The sequence below is a fragment of the Erpetoichthys calabaricus genome, chromosome 5, assembly GCF_900747795.2.
Source record: "Erpetoichthys calabaricus chromosome 5, fErpCal1.3, whole genome shotgun sequence".
Classification (NCBI taxonomy): domain Eukaryota; kingdom Metazoa; phylum Chordata; class Cladistia; order Polypteriformes; family Polypteridae; genus Erpetoichthys; species Erpetoichthys calabaricus.
Genome location: NC_041398.2, coordinates 110,380,489 through 110,400,435, shown reverse-complemented (window position 1 = coordinate 110,400,435; position 19,947 = coordinate 110,380,489). Strand labels below are relative to the sequence as shown.

The 19,947-nt window shown below is 37.4% G+C and overlaps 1 protein-coding gene across 1 annotated transcript in view; it reads left to right on the top strand.

Annotated features, from left to right (window-relative positions):
- slc30a9 (solute carrier family 30 member 9) overlaps nt 1-19,947 on the top strand; it is a 990,624-nt gene that overhangs the window by 713,451 nt on the left and 257,226 nt on the right. The window lies entirely within an intron of this gene.

The following is a 19,947-nucleotide window of genomic DNA, read 5'->3' as shown; positions in this document are numbered from 1 at the left end:
GAGCTTTTGAACATTAAAGATAAGAGTGCACAGCAATTTTGAAAAAAATCAACAGTAACTTGTATTACACCAGACAATACAAAATGTACCAAGAAGATAAAAGTACATAAGAATCTAAAAAATATGAGGAGTAAAATCCTTTTAAAAAGAGATCACATAGTCCACACTCTAACAGTGGAGGATACAACCTTTGATGGTCTGAAGTCCAAGTTGTGTGCTGTGTTACCATTACAATTAGTCTTCCAACAGCCCCACTGAAACACTCTGTTTACCGAATGATTGTTTCCCAACAGAAGTCTTGCTACCTTGTCGAAATCCCTGTTGGTGTCTCTCCCTCATGGAGTGAGCAGTCCTTTTTCACTTCTGAGTTCCTTGTGTTGCTATGGCGATCTCACTTCTTGTCTGCCAGCCTCGCTCAGTCCATTCGTGAGTCTTCCCTTTCTCACTGGACCTACAACTGTCGTCTCTCTGGTGAAACTGTCTCTTCCTCAATGGAGGTAAGTGTCACCCTTCATGTGCCTTGCATCTTGTCAGCCATGTACCCTCATGAACCTGCACTCCATGTGAGTGAACTTGTGAGTGTTCTTGGTGGACTGTCTCTCTCTACCACCCATTGGCCAAAAGTATATAACTGTTTCAGTCTCTGCCTAGATCAACATGACGATCGATTCAACAGTGGTACATACCAATTTCCTTTGCTAGTGTAAACACATTTTTCATTGGTTAAGCAATAGTATTGTTGTCAGGTATCAGGAAGTACATATACCACTGTATGCTGACTAGAAACCAATGTTCCCAGAACACTTTAATTTTCAAATGAAGCAGGCAGTCCTGTATCACTATATTGTATGTTGATAAGATAACAATCAAAGCAGGTGACTCATTTGCAAGACATGTAAATTTCTACGTCCTGTAGACAGCCATCACAAACCTGTAACAGAATTATTCAAGAAATTTGCCTTTTTGCTTATCAACCTGATCTCAACAAAAGGTGCCTATTGCCCCTTCATCCATTGGCTTGTAAATTTTTTATTGCATGTATTTTGCCCAAGAGAAAAACAAAACCACTTATGCCTGTAGGCTTGTAGGCTGTTTTTATTGAATAAAAATGACAAACTAAAATCTACTACTTGTAATACATGTTGCTTGGTACCTAAGGCTTTAGATTTATTTAATTTTAGTACATGGCAAGGGCGACATGAGCGTTAGTTATGTCCTAATATGTAAAACCACAGAATTGAAAGAGGGTATAATTACTTTTTCACAGGACTATAAATTTACTATTTATTATCAAAGACTATTACATTTTCATTCTACTTTACACACTTGTCTGCCAAAACACATAGTGGGAGTTGACACATCAGAGATATAACACAGTACAGAAAATGTTTTCACTTTGTTCAAGACTCACATCACTAGGCAAAGTCAGGAAAATAAATCCTGAAAGCCTCAAAGCTTAAAGAAAAATTATTTTTTCCACATTCTCACTAAGCAGATTGCTGTGTGGATTGCACAAATTAAAAAATTTCACTTCTAACTGGAGGTGGAGGAACTGGCAGTATCAAGCCATGGTCAAACATTTTGGAAAGAATAGCATTGTGAAACTACTCAAATAGTTGAAAAATGTCTACACATCTTCATGAACTTTTGTGAATTTAAAAAGAGTGATTTTACAATTCAGACATCTGTGGTTTAAATGTAGTTGCAAATATTAATTAAATTATGTGTGATTATTTATTTATTGTGTTATCAGATCACCTAACATGAAAAGAACAAATTTAGCTCTTAGGTTCATTTCTTAATGGGGGATAAGAAGAAATGTCAAAACTAGCTTAACAGTTGCTACCTCTTACCTCATACGTGTCTCAGTGTCTGAACCCTAGAGACAACTAATGGCAGGCTGCTTGCTGACTGAGACTGTCATACGTATTGTGTTTTAACTTCAATAAAGGGATTCACCTCTGAGCTTCCTCTGTGCCCTTAAGGAACCACAGCTAGATAAGGAATGGACAATCTAGCTTCTAGGCATTAATTTTTAAGCTTTACTTAAAAATATTTATTTACATTAAATCCATTAATAATAGATATGAGATGCACCAAATCATACAGTCTGGGTGTTTTATGTCCTCATTCAGGCTAGGCAGAAATAGTAAAATGGTGATGACCATTCCACTCCCAGGTGGCTGCTTTTCTTGTAGGTTACGTCTTCTGAAGCTAAACACAGATATACTGTATACTGTATATACAGAGAGAGATATAACTCTTTGGTAGTTTTTAACAAGCCAGCTTTGGTTCCTCCAACATCAGCTGTCCCCTCTCACCCAAATAGGACAAAAACACACACACACATGTGTACCAGAGCATGTTGACTTTATCTTTTTGCAGTTTCTCACAGCACAGTGAATACTTTGGGCATTGTTATCTGAACTCAATTTCTATGAGATTCCCAGCTAAGAAAGCATTAGTATAAGAAATAAAATTAAAAAAAAAAAAAACCTCTGAAGTCCTGTTTTCTGCTCCAACTTCTCCAGGATGCAATGTACATCTGTTTATCTTGACAAGATCTCAGACTAGAAGCAAAAAAAACTCTTAACTGAACAGTTTAAAGTATCTCCTATACATCCATCATCAATGTTCTGGTTCCTGCCTTGCCCAGTTACATGTAGGATAGGATCTCATAATGGATAAAGGAGATGCAGAAAATAAATGGGTGAAATTGTCATTTACCAACAAGTTAACAAGACAATACATATTTTAATTTAAGCCTCTAAAGCTAAGACATTTTTGAAGTGGATATGGCATCATGTATATGCTTCAGTTTGTCAGCTTCTTGACTGTTCTTCTATGTTATGTTGACCTTGCCTTTTGAGTACTGTTTTTCTGTTTTATCATATTTTCTTCCTGACAGGTGTCTAAACTAATTTTGGTCCGCAGTGTCTTTGGGTTATGTTGATCATGCATACAGTATATAATCTTATAAGTTGCAGAGCTCTTGAAATTCAAAGCAGGCTTCACTTCCAAAAGTAGGCCTCAAGGCTTCAATTAGGCCTCAAATCACAGTGGTCCCAATATCAAGAAGTAGGTTTCACAGTCCAAAATGGGCCAAGCTGAAGCTTTGAAAGGGAGACATGAAGCTGTATAAAATTCCTGGCATTAAGTTCATAAATGAATAAAGAATTGTTGATGTAATATCTCACCCTGAAGGACAGTAGTTATTCTAAAAATAAGGATCACGAAATAAGGCTTTGAGGGGCAAAGGATTTTTTGATGATTATAATAAACAGATTCAAGCTTAACACAAAAATAATTTCAGATTGACTGTATCATATAGAAATTTGGAGAAACATGAAATTTACTTTTAATGAATTTAGTGTGTTTAGTTACTTAATGATGCTGAAACACGCATTAGTTAAATTGAGCTAAAAATGTTTTCCTGTTGATTTTCATGTGTACTTTGCATCTGATGCTTCCTATTTTAATATATAACAATAGTCTTCCAGCATTGATGGCTTACACTTACCTTGATACCAGTTGTCTACACATTACACCGATTTTAAAAACCCTACACTGGCTGCCGGTTAGCTTCAGAATTGATTTTAAGATACTCCTCTTAACCTATAAGGCACTAAATGGTCTAGCCCCTGCCTACTTGAGTGTCTTGCTCCATCGTCACAATCCCCCTCGTGTTCTTAGATCCGCAGATCAGCTGCTCCTAACCGTTCCCAAGGCACATTTTAAAGTTCGTGGTGAAAGGGCTTTTTCTGTCTGTGCACCCAAGCTCTGGAACTCCTTACCTTTAGTGGTTAGGCAAGCCGCTTCAGTCGCCACATTCAAATCAAACCTAAAAACTCACTTCTTCACATTGGCTTTTAATTCTTAACCTGTCTTATTCCCACTTGCTTTTTGCTATTTCTCTGTTTTATTGGGTCCCCTGACCTGTTTTTTAGTGTCTCTGTTTTAATTCTCTCTTAATGTTTGTTTTTTTTAATATTTTGCTTTTAGTTTTGCTTGTTTTAATTGTACAGCGCTTCGGTCAGTTGTAATGCTGTGTTTTTAAGCGCTTAACAAATAAAAATGGTATGGTATGGTATGGGTCTATCGCTGCAATGTTCTGGTAAAATCTTTCACCATGTTAGACACAATAACAGTATCAAAAGTAGTAGGGAAAAATTCCATCATAAATGCAGAAAATTAACCTTTAGCAACATGTTAGACTTCATGGTTTTGTATCTTTGAAGCACGCTGTGAACCTGGTGGATGTAGTTTGGTTCTCTATAGTTGCCTAAAATATTCTCAACAACATCCATAAATGCCTTCCATGTGATTTCCTCTTGCCCTACTTATCCTTGATGACATTTATGATTTATAGAGCAGCAAAAATAATCTAAGTCCAAATAACCAAATACCCAAAAAAAAGAAGGACAGCCAAACAACATAAGGGAAAACCTCAGCACTGGCACTGAGGTCTCTCCAATCATATTGTTACAATGTGTGTGCATTTTTAATTTTTTCTGGCTTTATTTTAATTAGATTTTGTGTATAGGGGTTTTCTTGTGTCATGCCATGTTTATTGTTCATGGACACAGTCACCTTGGCTGCTGTTGCTTCAGTGTTGCTAAGAAGGAAGACTAAAACCGCATTTTTTACATTTCTACATGACGGTATAAATATCAGCATGTAAATGTCCTGGTCATCCAATAACAAAAGGAAACCTTTGTGTTAGTGCGCCTTGGCTTCTCTAATTTTGTTATTATATTCTCTTTGCTGTACAATTTACCACAGACTCTTTAGAGTCAAATTTTTGTTTTCCTGATTTGGTTTTGGTGGAAGATAAGATGGATCATACAGTGTGGGAGTTCTGGTGAAAGATAAGACAGGTCTTGCAGATCTTCAATTACACCTCTTCTTCTGAAATAACACTTACAAGACAATAATAAAAATCTATATATAACAATACATACTGTATAACAAAAAAAAAAAAACTCGACCCAGGAATGAAACCCTACCTGTTCAAGAACATAAGAACACAAGAAATGTGACAAACAAGAGGAGACCATTCAGTCCATCAAGTCTGTTTATTTAGCTAATAGCGAAGCTGTCCCAATATCTCATCCAGATTCTTCTTAAAGGTTGCCAAGATTTCTGTATTCTGTATTCTATAACAACTATTATTTTTAAGCTTACTGAGGGAAGTAATATAGGTTTAGGTTTAGGTTTAGGTTTCTTTATTTAGTCATGTTTACACAGGAAAACATGAAATTTGCCTTCTCTGTTGCATCTAATAACAGGTAACAGACAGAATGAAATAAAACAGACAAATAGAAATAAGAAAGGTTAAGGTAAGGCAGTTAGATAAAACATATTTACACCAAAAAAAAAAAAAAAAAAGGTAAAAGGATATATATCAAAACCTTAAACATTATCTCCGATATTTCTTATTGAAAAGACGTATGGCACTAGGAAGAAAGGAGTTTCTAGAGCGATTTGTGTGGGTTTTCAAAGCAACTATCCTTCCTGATTTACTGAAGTTTAGTTCTACATGTAATGGATGTCTGTCATCAGTTGAGATGATTTCCAGTTTCTTTAGCATTGCCCTCTGACACACACTAGTCAAATCATCTACATCAGCCCCAATAACTTTAGCTGCATACTTCATAATCTGCTGCAGCTTTTTTGAGTTTTGGTTTGTCAGACTATTAAACCAGGCAATGAAACTGAAAGTGATCACAGACTGGATCATACTGCGATAGACGGACAACATGAGGTCCTTGTCTACTTTAAATAGTTTGAGTTTATGGAGGAGAAATAAGCGCTGGTTGCATTTAGAAAATAATTTTTTTGTATTTGTATTCCAGTTAAGATTGTTATCTAGGTAAGTTCCTAAGTATTTATATTCATAAAAAACATATATGAAAAGATGACTCTGTTTATCACAGATATTTGGAGCATGATCTATTCTAAAGGTACAATGCCTCAAGGCAATCTTTCACACCATTCAAACATAGTTAAACCTTCAGTGTCTGTGGGTGCAGAAGAAATTTTTAGGTACGATGTGGAGGAGATAAATTACTGTTTGTGTGACTACCGGTAAGCTGATAGCTTTGGGAACAAAAGAAATGTCAAGTCACACTGTGGTCAGGGTGCCAATCAGGAAGAAAACAAAACTTTAATGCAAAGTGTGGACAAATCCGAGAAAGCCTAGGAAATAGGCAAGCAAAAATAAGAAATGTGGAAACTAGTTTCGACTGAGTGCCAAAAAAGTGCAGTGCTTGGCTAAATACTAGAGAATAATCAAGAGTACTCATTTCACATGAGAGCCTGGCTGCCGCTGATTACAAGCAGCAGGAAATACTTCTAGCAAAAGATGGCTTGTGCAGCCTAGTGACAGGCAAGGCATATTGAGGCTAGCTAGCACTCTACATAAACTGCTGCACAATTTCCAAATGCTCTGTGCCTGTGTTTATCATGCTAATATGATTCGGGCACAAATTAGCAAAACATCCTGCAGTTGTCTGAATAATAAAAATCAGTTTGATGGCGAGTTGTTGTATTTTACCCTCCTTAAGAGGAAAAGCATGTAGTCTCATCTTCCAGAGTGCTAACATGTGTTCACTTAAAGCTTCAAGATATTAGTTTCAAAAGCCACTGTGATTTCTGTCACAGCAGGAGGATCACCTGATGCAAGTGCCAGTTCTTGGAAGCACAGTAAAATTGCTCATCTTAAAATTCAAGGAACCTCATGATACATCTTATGTTAAACTCAATGCTGACTCAGATCAGTCACAGCGCAATGGGTGATTTATGATTTACTAGTCATACACCATCAGGGGAAGCAGCAGAACAGTGCTGTAATTTAAACATTAAAGGTAATATCAAGACTTTGGGATCTCAGAGACTGCATGATGCATGATTGAAGCATTCTAATATTCAAAAATGAAAATGAATGAGGGTTACAGAAATTTATCTCACAGCTAGTTTTTGCATAAAGAATGATCTTAATAAATGGATCAAAAAAAACAAGCAAAAACTGAATACATTAAAATAACGCAACATTCTCAAATCTTGCAAGTCCAGTTCAAGTAGGTTATTCCAGGATCATCAGGCACAAGAGAGAAATCAGGCCACCCTACAGGGAGCAGGCCCATTTCTTGGATAGGGTAACTGCGGTTTTTGCTCTGAGTCCCACACTATGGAAAGGGTGCTTGGGGGTGCACTTCACCCCCATTTTCTGAACATTAAAATTCAATTTTGAAATCTCCATTATTCACTATATCCCAAGAGGCCTGTGAAAACTGCTAGCAGTGTGGCCTCCACTCAAGCATAATTATTTGATGCCAGTTTAAGTCCACACCTTATATTAAAGATGACCTATAGTAAATGTTTTATCTTTAGGAAATGTATACAAATAATGGCCAGAAATTAAGGCCCCTTGGGTTGATGAAACTGTATGATACCTCCATGGAATCTCTCTGGTTCATCGCTCACTGCATTTGGTCCCTGTAGTAAGGCAATGAGAATGTCTGATCAATTCCCTGTACTCGAGCTAAATGTTCAAGGGGCCATTCCTGCATTGCATCCTATGTTGCTGGAACAGACGGCGAGCGATCATTCAAAACATGAATTAAGTGGAGGCAGTTTGCCAGACATTTTGTAAAGTTCTTAGGTGATGTTTTTGCTGCTCACTCCTTCATTGTGAATCAGCTGTATGTTTTGTTAGCCTGATTTCCAGCGAAGCCGAAGTTCGTTGTCAATTTCTGTTGGCACATTCTTATTCTGACAAATGTCCTGAAAAATAAACATTGTAAGATACAGAAATATGAGAAAGAAATAGAAGCTAATAGGAGAACCTCTTTTAATGAACTACTTAGTGTGGAAAATCCCAGGGAACACAAAGACCACCTGACTCTGTGTTTTGTGCAGATTTGCATCCTGTGTTTTTTTAAGGGTTAGAGTGGGTACACGGTTAATTCTGTGAGAGGCATGTTGGTGAATTTTGGTTTGGTGGGTGTGGTTAATGGGATGAAGGAGCTTATTGGAAAAAAGAAAGAAAAATAAAGAGAGAATGTTTGGTTGGAAAAGTGTTAGTCCGTATTCTTTCAGATACAACACCCTGTGGAGGAACCAGAAAATGAAATTGTACATTAAGAGATTGAGCTAGCAAGACAGCAGATGAAAAATAAACCACCAGGTTCATCTGTAATAACTGAAGGGATATTTATAGTTTTTGGCCAGGAAGTGGTGGACTGGTATTCTAAACAACTTCTTGAACAATGAGACCATACATGATGAAATAAAAGAGAATGACATAGTGACAATCTATAAACAAAAAGGAGTCACTTTGGAAACTACAGAGGAATTAAGTTATTGGGAGTTGCATTAAAAATATATGAAAGAGTGACTGAGTGACATATCCAAACAAGAGTGAACATACATCAAATCAAGTCAATTTAAGTGGCTTTATTGTCATACCATCCATATATAGTATTGTAGCATATTGTACAGTGGCATGAAATAATGTTCCCAGAGACCAAATCAGTTTGGTTTAATACAGGAAAAAAACACAACTGATGCCAAATTTAACACTGGGGCAGGTTCAAAAGAAAATACTGGAAGGGAATATAATAAACGGAATTATGCCTCTGTTAATTCAGTGAAAGCTATCAACCAAGGGAGCTGTTGTTTTGGAGTCTAAGAAGTAGAGAAATTTCGGGAAAACTAATTTGGATTGTCAAATCTGTTGTATGTATGAATGTGTTAAAATGACAGTTAGAACTGGAATAATAACTACGGCATTCTTTCAGATCTGTCTTGGTGTACATCAGGGGTCTTATCCACTACTTTCATCATTGATATGGATGCAGTCAGTAAATTTGTTCAAAGAGAAGTTCCGTGAAACATGATATATATTGATGATCTGACTTTAGTGGAAGACTCAGCCACTAAACTGCAGGGAAGATACAACCAATTGCAAAAGGCATTAGAAAGTAAAGAACTTAAGAAAAACAAGACCAAGTGTGAAACAGTGGTACGCTCAAAAAACAAATCAGTCTTTAAGAATCACAGACTGCAGAAGAAATATGCTGAAAGAAATGGAAATGTTTAAATATCTGGGATCAATGGTTAGTGCCAAAGGAGGAAGCGAGGTAGATGTGAGACATTGATGCTGCTTTGCAGAAGTGGAAAGATCTGAGAGGAGTTCTGTGTGATAAGTAAATGAAAATTAGAGATAAAGGGCAGGTATACAGAACAATTTTTAGACCTGTGTTGATTTATGGAGAAGAAACATGCACACTGATAAGAAAAGAGGAAGCACTCCTGGAAAGAACTGAAATTAGGATGCTGAAACGGATTGTAGAGAGTCTTGGTGAAGGATTAAAAAGGAATAAGATTTGTATTATGGACAAGATACATAAAGCACATATGAGATGATCTGGTATTATGCAGCGCAAATAGGAAAATGACTACATCCAATGGATAATGAAAGTAAGAAGTCTCTCTATTATATAAAAAAACCTGGGACGAGATGAGACTTTTACAGGGAGGAACTTTCATGTCCCGCAAGATTAGGCTTTGCGCCAAGAGATTAAACCACGCCCGGGGCCATAAAAAAAAAGCCAAAGAGTAGATGACAAAGTAGAACAACGTAAAGAATTCAAAAACGTTGGCACGATGCAGGTTAGAGATAATGAAAGTACTAAAATTTGAAAGTCTCCAAAAAATGATAGTAAAGATCACATTAGCGCAAACAAATGGAAATTATCACTCGGTGAAATAATGGAACAGCAAAAAGAGATCAGATATATTGTTTGCATTTAAACTTTAAGTCGGAGACTTGTAGATCGTCTAATTTGTGTTGCCATCAGGGAAAAGCAGTGTTTCTTCCCAATGAAGAGGTGTATCTGCGAGAATTAAAAGATTTGTTGTTTGGTGAAAGTGAAATCCACATACACAAGCGGCAAAGACATGAAGTGGCTGGCACATAGTGCAGGTTGGAGGGTTGGCGAGCAAAGCGAGCAGGGAGCAAAGCCCCCCTAGTATATAGAGATTGGGGTTGTGGCATGCAGAAAAAAAAATGGATGGATGCAGTAAGCCAAGATCTGAAGGCATTCCATTTCACAGCAGACATTTTGTCAGACAGAAGTGAATGGAGAAGGAGAAGTTGTGCTGCTGACCCCTTCCTAGTGAAGGAGATAGAGATGTTCTTACAGGGTGGTAAAGCAATGATGGTTGATACATCCACATAACAGGTAGTCATCTAGTTAACTGGAAAAAACGTATAACTATAAATTGGAAAGCTCCTTTATTGAATATTTAACATCTTAACAGATGAATGTTAATGAGTTAATGTACGTTAGCTTTGTTAGTTTCAATATGCAGAGATGAAAACAGAATACGATTTTGAAAATAATCTGTTGTGATTTGTGCAAATAAGGTTTAAATTTTGTGCAAATGATGCGCCTATTTTAATAATATAATGTGCTAATTGCATTTCAGCACCTAATGTGTTTCATGACGAAAAAAACTTGATTTTCCAAATAAACTACACATAAAAACTGACAATTTCACATTATTTCTACTGTAGAAGTGTTAAGTCTATCTGAAAATAAAATGGACACCTTCAAGCACTTGTTTTTTATTAGTTTTATTTTCACATTGAAATATCACTATAATAAATTGGGTGGATTGGTTGCTTTTCCCTGCACTTTTCTAGGCAAGCCCTGAAAAAGAGCCCACACTCACACAAGACCATTTTAGATCTGCCATTTAACCTGAATGTCTCTGGGGGTGGGAGAAAAACCCATGCAGACATGGGGAGAAGTGCAAAGTCCAAACAGATCATGATCCGGTGCAGAACCTGAATCCAGGACAATGCCTTGGTGCCTACTCTGACCAGCAACTATTAAAACTTGTTTTTGTTTTACCATATCCTTTTATTTGGGTTACCACTAACAGCTCTGCACTTGGTGTTTTTTACAAAAGTTAGAAATAACTGAAGTCACACCATCATATATTCAGGTCCTTTAATTGATTTACAAAACCAAGTATAAGAAAAACATCATTTGACTAGTGATTAAAACTTGTGCGTCACCCTCACAACTATGGAGTTGCCCGAGTGTAAATGAGAATGTAATAGTGATTACAATGAAAGGTACTATATAGAGTTCAATTAATAGTAGTTGGCTATTAGACTATAGCCTTGCAATTCTCATAGTGTGGCTGTTAGTCCTGTACTTTCTAGAGCAGTTCTGCACAGAACCATTAATTTAGTACTCCAAAATTATTCTTCACCCAATCCTTATTTATGTCATATTTTAGACTAGCATGGCACACATTTTTGCACACAGCATGTTGCTAACTCTTAATGTGCCATGTTTAAGCACTAATCAGGTCAGTTCTATTCAGAAGAAAGAACATTTGAACAATCATATATCCTAGTATCAGTAAGCTCTTGTCTTTGTCAATGTGCACACTACTCCTACTTTAAGAAAGATCATTTCATCTAAAAGCCTTCAGGCAACTATAGATCAGAGGTCAACCAGGGCAGCACCTCCAGCAGAGAAATTATGTTTTTGTAAATTATTAAGAAGCTTTCATGATGTCAATGACATTACTGCTAAGATTTGATAGAAAGTTTCAGATTTTGTGGTTAGTGGTTAGCATCCCACGGTGGCGCAGTGGGTAGCGCTGCTGCCTCGCAGTTGGGAGATCTGGGGACCTGGGTTCGATTCCCGGGTCCTCCCTGCGTGGAGTTTGCATGTTCTCCCCGTGTCTGCCGTGGGTTTTCCTCCGGGCGCTCCGGTTTCCTCCCACAGTCCAAAGACATGCAGGTTAGGTGGATTGGCGATTCTAAATTGGCCCTAGTGTGTGCTTGGTGTGTGGGTGTGTTTGTGTGTGTTCTGCGGTGGGTTGGTACCCTGCCCAGGATTGTTTCCTGCCTTGTGCCCTGTGTTGGCTGGGATTGGCTCCAGCAGACCCCCGTGACCCTGTGTTCGGATTCAGCGGGTTGGAAAATGGATGGATGGATGGATGGTTAGCATCCATCTCCTTTGTTGTGGCCATCATTGGTTCTGTTGGTTTGACATTTAATATTATTTTCAGCAGTGCAGTAATATGATGAACAAGTTGGTACATAGGGCTCCTTCTAGTCTGTTGAGTTGTTGTATGGATAAGAAAGATGTGGGCATGTAGTCTGACTAACACTAACAGAGAATTCAAAACTATCAAATAAAAATGTTCTGACAGAAATGATTCTTTATAAGCTATCTAACTAAATACCAAAGCCCGGCTCCCTGTCTGCTTCCATCCATGTCAGCCTCCTAATCTCCCACACAGTTTTGGGAGAATATGTTCAAGCTATCAGCAAACAAGTTGCTATCATGATTTAGTTGTGTTGCTGATTATATAGTATTATTTTGAACTTGAACTGGGGGTTTTTGAGGTCAAGAATTGTTTCTGTAATGTATCGCTCATAATTCTTCATGGTTTAGGTTCTGTGTTTTATTTTCGCAACATTTTGGATGCCATTTTCGGTCCTTAATCGTTGCTATTTTGACTTTCTGTTGCTAGGTATGCTTTCCTGTGTTTCTGGGGGCATGGCCTCAGAGGTCGTGACCTATTTGAAATTGACACAACGGGATAAAAGGACTGCTTAGGCCGGGGTTCATTCATTATCTGACCTGCAGATACCAGAACTCTATCAGAAAATAGATAGATATAGAATAGAATATTCTTGTGTGTTTTATTTGCTTTTGATCTCTTGTTTGTTCTTCCAACCTCACGCCCTGGCTTCAGTTTCTAATGCTGTGTTACCTTTTTGTTTTTCTACACACATCATCTGGTCCTGCTCCTGTCAATTCATTGTTAGGACAGTTGCTCTAAGTTGAATTTCAGCATTATGAAAAGAGATGAACACCACTTCTTTGAACAAGATGCTCTTAATGAAGGAAGCAAATTCAAGGGCTGCTTTTCTGGGATAATATTTGACATTTGTGTACATTCCTCTGTATTCTGTTGTATTGGCTTTCATATTATATTTGAGTATCAACAAAGCTTAGATAGGCATCTCAAAATGAACAGCACAATTTTTGCCCTTTTAGTCTTCAAAAACAAAGATGAAAAGCTTTTCTTAAAGTGAGTCCGACTTGCTTCTCTTTTTTGGTAGTTCAGGAGTTACTGTTCTTACGGGGGCGGCTACTCAAATGTGTTCTTGGATGGAAAACAAAATATACTTTTCCTCCCACACACAGACGAGTTTAAAGGGAGATGATTAACACACAAAAGAAAGAAAAAAACTGACATACTGGGGCCATTTTAGCTTCAGAGCTAGTTTACTTTACTGAGTGTGGCAGCATTTATCCACATAAAGATCAACAAAAGTTAGTGCAGCAGCTTTTTACTTTTTTCCAAATACTATTTCTAATTTCTAGCAGACATGGGCATTCCGCCCATTACAAACTTTAAATTAGACTTAGTGTGATTATCACTGTGCTGCCCCATCTAAGTTTGTTTCCTGGTTTGTGCCTAATACTGCTGGGATAAGCTTTGACCCCCACCCCCCAGAGCCCTGAATATTATGAATGTTATATATTTAGTCAATATGACATGGTACATGCAAAGTGAGAAGTACAGTAAGTCTCCTACATGCGAACGAGTTCCATTCTGAGAGCACATTTGCATGTCCACTTTGTTCATAAGCCTAGCAAAGTTAGCCTAGGCACCCAAGGAACACAATGCAAACCCCAACCTTCAAATCCTATAGAAAACATGTACATGTACAACAATTTGTGCTTTCGAAAATGCTTTTAAAAGTTAATATTTGTATTTTTTTAGAGGTTTATTGTTTATTTTAACAATAAACAACACAAAGTTAAGCTTTGTTTCTATTGTTTTCCATCAGCTCATATCGCTGTTTACGCTATCAGTTAGCCTACATATGCAGACCTAACCTACCTCTCCTCAACTCCTATCGACAACATATTTGTACTGTACAGTACCCAAGAAAATGCTTTTAAGAGTTAATATTTTTATTTTCTGTTATAGATTTCTAGTGCGTTTTAGCAACAAAACAACTGAAAGTTATTTTTTATTCCCATTGTTTTCCATCAGCTGATCTCATTACAGTACACTTGTATACCACTAGCAAATGAGCCTTTCACTTTCAGCCAACAAATTATTCAACAGAAGTGTGTTAAGAAACACTACTGGGGATCCATCATGCCAACAGCAATACACCTGTGCAATACCTCACTGTGACTGTCACTGCCAAGTCAGAAGTTTTCTTTTTTTTAATTTTCTTCCCTTTAAGTCATTCTGATGTGTGTTCAGACCATAGTCTGTGTGTATACTGTACAGTATATATTTATTTATCTATGTATTTATTTATTTTAAAGGCTTCTGTAAAATGTAAAATATCCCCCTGGGGACAAATAAAGATCTGTCTATCTTTCTAGTATTAAACTATGAAAGTACAAAACCACCAGTGAACTGAAATTGCAAAGCAAAATCCATGGTTCGACATCACAATACAAAACAACTCTTTGTACAATTAAAACAATGGCCCTATAATGAAAATCTGGAGGCCTGAACTAGAATTAGTTACTAAGGATTCTGTGTTGATTGGAAAGGAACTTGGTTGGATGGCCATTAGGTAACGCAAGATCATTTTGTGCTTGCAAGTCTTGTGTTATTCTGGTGAGTCAACAGCTGTTCAAACACTATAGGATGGAAAGCGTTAGTATTGTTAAACCTTAGAACCCCACAAAGAAAATAGAGAAAATATTGAAAGATAATTGTTCTCAGGAATGGTACACCTTTCCTACTGGTGGTACAACACCTGAATAACCTATTTCTGCTTTGTGGATGTAAGAATGTGTGCTTAAGTTTTATATGTTTAAATGTTTTCATTGTGTCAATACCATGATGTCCTCCCAAGCCCATTCAAGCTGCACTGCTGAGGTGTGGTGGAAACAGCAGATTGCCCTCTCTGCCATGGAAAAGAGACACTGAAGCATATTTTGTGTTGCTGTAAAAGGAATTTTGGGGATGGCTAATATTACTGGCATCAAAACTAGGTACTTAACACCATCGTGGAGACAATCAGTAGTGCCATCATTGCATGCTTGAGATCTAAACCTGCAAGGTCATTCATCCACTTTAATAGACCTGAAGAGAAGCCAGGATCAAAAGCACCATTAGGACTGCAGAACACAGCACAGGGCTGACAGATGATGGTAGACCTAGGCAGGCAATTTAAGGGCCAAGAACACTGTCTGACTATTCATAGTCCTAGTATCAGGAAGTACAAAGAGCATGGTCCTAGTAGAGCTGACTGTGTCATGGGAGGAGCATTTGGAAGGGGCCTTTGAGTGGAAGAAGACCACATCTGAAGGCCCAGTCAGTGACTGTAACATCATAACCACTGCTCTACAGCCAGGCACCACCATTGGTCATATTCTATTCAGCTGCATTTGAATGTATTAATTTATTCCGATAGAAAACATTGGGCTTTTCTTCTATCTGATAAATTAATTAAAATAAACTGTAGTACTGAAGGCTCCAAAGGAAAGTAGACAAAGCAGATACTATATATTTGTATGCTAATTACTGTAGAGTGACAACATTTTGCACATTAGTTAGGACATACAAAGTAAGAATTTCACTGTACTCTGTTGATAGCGCCATTAGTACTATTCCATTGAACTAAATATATATTTATTATGTAACTCTGTTTGATATGTGGATAGACTTATTTGGTGTGTTTGCTTGCATATTTTAATAGCCTATTTAACTGGCATTCTAATAATACTTATACTTATAGTATTATAGTACTATACTTATAGTATTAAGTATGTACTATAGAAAAACCTTATTGTTTAAAAGAAATATGTAACTTTTTAGTTAATATAATAAAATGAAAGCTTGCTCCACTTGGTGCATAACAGGTCAGAACCAGTTAAAAGTGGAACATGGGTTCATCTGAATGGACTCATTAACCACAGGTTGAAGGCTGCAAGACAAAGTGAAACATTTTACCCAAGGTCATCACCTCAGGTGGAATGCTGCTTGATACAGTTTGAGAATTTAGACTATGCGAAGCCAGTATTTGTCAAGAAGCATGAGACCAAAATGTGGAAGAAAGTAGACCCTAAAAATAAAATGCCCCATTGGTCCAAGGGGTACGGTAGAGGTATAAAAAGTAAAAGCAAAAAGTAATGCACATGGAGCAGCTGATCATCTCCCTGTGTCTCTCTGTCTTTCTCTTTCCATCAGTATCCATCCAGACACTATGTTGGATCAAATAACCACCTGGCACATTAAGAACCATAATTTAGAGAATGTTACTCTATGTTGAGTACATTTTCTTTTGAATTTGCTTCTCTGCCTCACATTTAACTATTTTTAATAGACTACTTGTAGTCTAGAAATAACACAAGGGATGAATATTTTAACCATAGATGCAGTCTACTTTACTATATCCTAATAATGACTACAAGTGGAGCTGCAGACTACAGTTGCATCTCTGTAACAACCTGGCAAGTGTGACTTGTAGAACAAGAATCAATGGCTTCCATATACTCACTTCTACACAGAAACTCCTATGATGAGGACAGTGTCACCATTAGACCCTTACATGACAAAACATTGTATAATACTATATATAATTATACACAGCTGGACACTATCCTGGCAGCATTGTGTCCTGTCTCGGCAAGATGCAGATTTACTAATTTTTGAGATGAACCAGGAGATACATGAAATAGGCAAAACAAAAATAAATAAAAAAAAAAAAAAGCAAGAATCAAAGTCAAAAATCAGGCAAGAAGCCAAAACTAAGTAAGATACAAAGATCATTTAGGAAATAACATTTTTTTGTTGTTGTTTTTTAAGGATTTACCTGCAGATCAAATAAAGCCTGGCTCATTCCGTTGACTTTTTATCCTGTTGTGCCAATGAACTCAAGGTCATGAACTCGGAGAGCACACCCCTAGAAACGGTGGACATGACCCCAAAGGAAAGTTACGCAAAATGACATCTAATGTGGAAAATAGCAAAAGGACCCTAAAAACCAGCCATGATCATGACACATTGGAAGTAACAGATGACCCACCTTTGCAAGAAGGAATGCCACTTCAATCCAGGGTGCACTCACTCAGACAACCACACGTCAGTCCAGAGTAATATAAGAGACACCAATCAATCAATCAAAAAAACCTGCGAAAGAACCCAGTGTTTGATGACGGAACATTTTATTACATTTACCACAGCTGGAATTTTAACTTTTGGCAACCAAAAGCCTATATCTAATTTAGGGTTTCAGGTAACAGGACAGAGTGCTGGTCCTTTATGCACATGGCTTAATTTATATTTGCCAATCAAATTAACATGCACATCTTTGGAATGGGAGAAGAAAATGATCCAGATTGTGGACTAAACACTGCAGTACTATACCCTTAAACTAAACAGTAAATCAAAAATATTTGCCAGTAGCATTAAACTAATGTAGAGATTTGATTACAAGAATAAGAATTTATGTGGCGAACATGAAAACAGCTGCCATTACATCTACCACTTCATATCTTTAGGCATCTTGCTTTCATGATTTCAGGTTTTTCCACACTAATCAATTTTAAAGATTTGAACTGAAGGGTTATAATAAACTGTCAACATTTCAGCCTACACAATAATGAAAAAAGGTTCATTGATGCCTCCTCACATAAAAGTTAAAAAAGAACAGTCATGACTGTTCACTTTGAATTCATTTTGATAATAATAAAAAAAAAATTCAAAGCATGTAAATTATAAGTCATTAGGAGCTGCTAGAATTCTGCCTGAAAATTAGGCAATTGCTGAAAGTCAGGATACATTAACTTACCTTCTTGTTTATTAAATATGTCAATCTTCTTTGAGTAGGGTACATTAATGCTATTAAATAGCATTCAATCAAACAGCCAAATAACATTTCAACAGTCTTATAAAATGCAATTAACACTAAAATATTATTAAAGAGTTATGACTTTTAAAAGTTATGCTATTGGATTTTGATATGTACATATATCATTTGCAGGGTGGAGACTCATTCAAGGCCTGGCCTCTACCTATGTACAGCTTCACTTCTATGCATGCCGTTTACTACCACAACCTAAAAATGTGCAGGCTTTCAGATAGAGGAGGAGGAGGAGGAGGTTAAAGTACCAAGAGAAAACCAAGATGAATCCTGGGATTTGTATTGCATTGTATTGACCCCCTTCCATTTTTTTCCCTACAAGGGTTTTTCTGGGAGTTTTTCCTTGTCTTCTTAAAACCCATTGCGACACTTCTTGTGTGATTCTGGGCCATACAAAAATAAATTGTATTGTATTGTATTGTATTTGAACTCACATGTTTGGAACTATAAGGTAAATGTAACCACAGTGCCAATATTTGTCATGATCATATGACACAAACTGGTTACATTTGTTTTATCTCAGTGATGTCATGATGAAATCATATAGCAGCCTACCAAAACTGACTTTTCTGCTAACTATTAGAATAACATGGGGTAGGGTCTTAGTTGTCTGGGTTAATTGGTATTCCCACATCTAAATGTGGGTGTAAAATCATTTCTGATAATTCAAAAGTCCTATAAGTCTTATTACTTTCTTTTTTAAAATAAAAATATGGACTGTCCCAGATGGATGAGGACCCTACCCAGTCGGGACGCCTGGATAGTCCCCGTGATGGACAATACCTCCCCTGGGCCACGAGGGGGCAGCCACCCGGGTCTGCTTATGTGCCACTGGACGGGAGCCGGGACATTCATCCCTACCGGAGGACGTGGTCACCACCAGGGGGTGCCCAGACAGTCGTGAAGTATTGGATGGCAGCACTTCCGCCACACCAGGAAGTGCTGCCGGAAGAATTCCCAGGGGCACCTGGAGTGCTTCCGGGGACTCTCTTGACACTTCCGCCACACCAGGAAGTGTCATCAAGGGGAGCACCTGGAGCTCATCCGGGTCAATATATAAGGGACCGCCTCCCTCCAGAAGCTGAGCCAGAGCTGGGAGGAAGGAGACAAAGCTTGTGAGAAGGGGAGAGGCGGAGAGAAAGAGAAAGAGAAGAAGAAGAAGAAGAAAGAGTGTTGGAGGAAGGCATTGTGGTGCTGAAAGAAAATAAAAGAAGTGTGTTCTGGACATTCTGGTGTCTGTCTGTCTGTGTCCGGGGGTATGCTTTCCACAGGACAAAACTGGATTTTAATACTATGAAATACAAAAACTAAAGAACTGGGATTAGTTGTTTAGCCAGATATTGGGTGCTGAAAAAGGTAGTCTCATGGAAAGACATGGTGATCACATAAGCCTTTGATGTTCTGAATGGTTTGTTCTCGTCAAAATTCTTTTAATGTTCTGTTTGTCTGAGAAATGCATAATTTAAAACAAATACAGCTTAATAAAATGACAAGTGTCTGTGTCTGTCTGGTTCTTATGTCTCTGCTATCCAACAAACAGGTTGCACAGTTAACTGCCTAAAAATGCATGAATTTGCCCCTGATTTAAAAAAAATTGATAAAATGCAAACAATTAACTATATTTGTGCTACTTTTTCAAGTTTATGTAATTCAGACTTCCTGCTAGAGTGTGATATATCATACCATTTACTTGAAGGATAACTTCAGTTTTAGCAATGATTCCTGAATGCAGTAAAAAACACATTGAAACTCAGTGATGGAATTCAATTTGTAAAATAACCTGAATCCAAGAAACAGATTAACAGTTGTGTAACATTTGAGTAATTATTGATCAAAAGCATGTATACATATTTTTAAATAGTATAAAGCAGATTACAGGGCCACTGCACCTAGTCAGGGCCGGATTAAGAGCTTTGGGGGCCCGTAGCACATTTCAAATTTGGGGGCCCTTTTGGTCTGCATCATCTGAAGTTTAGATTCTGAACAGTTCAAACCGGACTAAA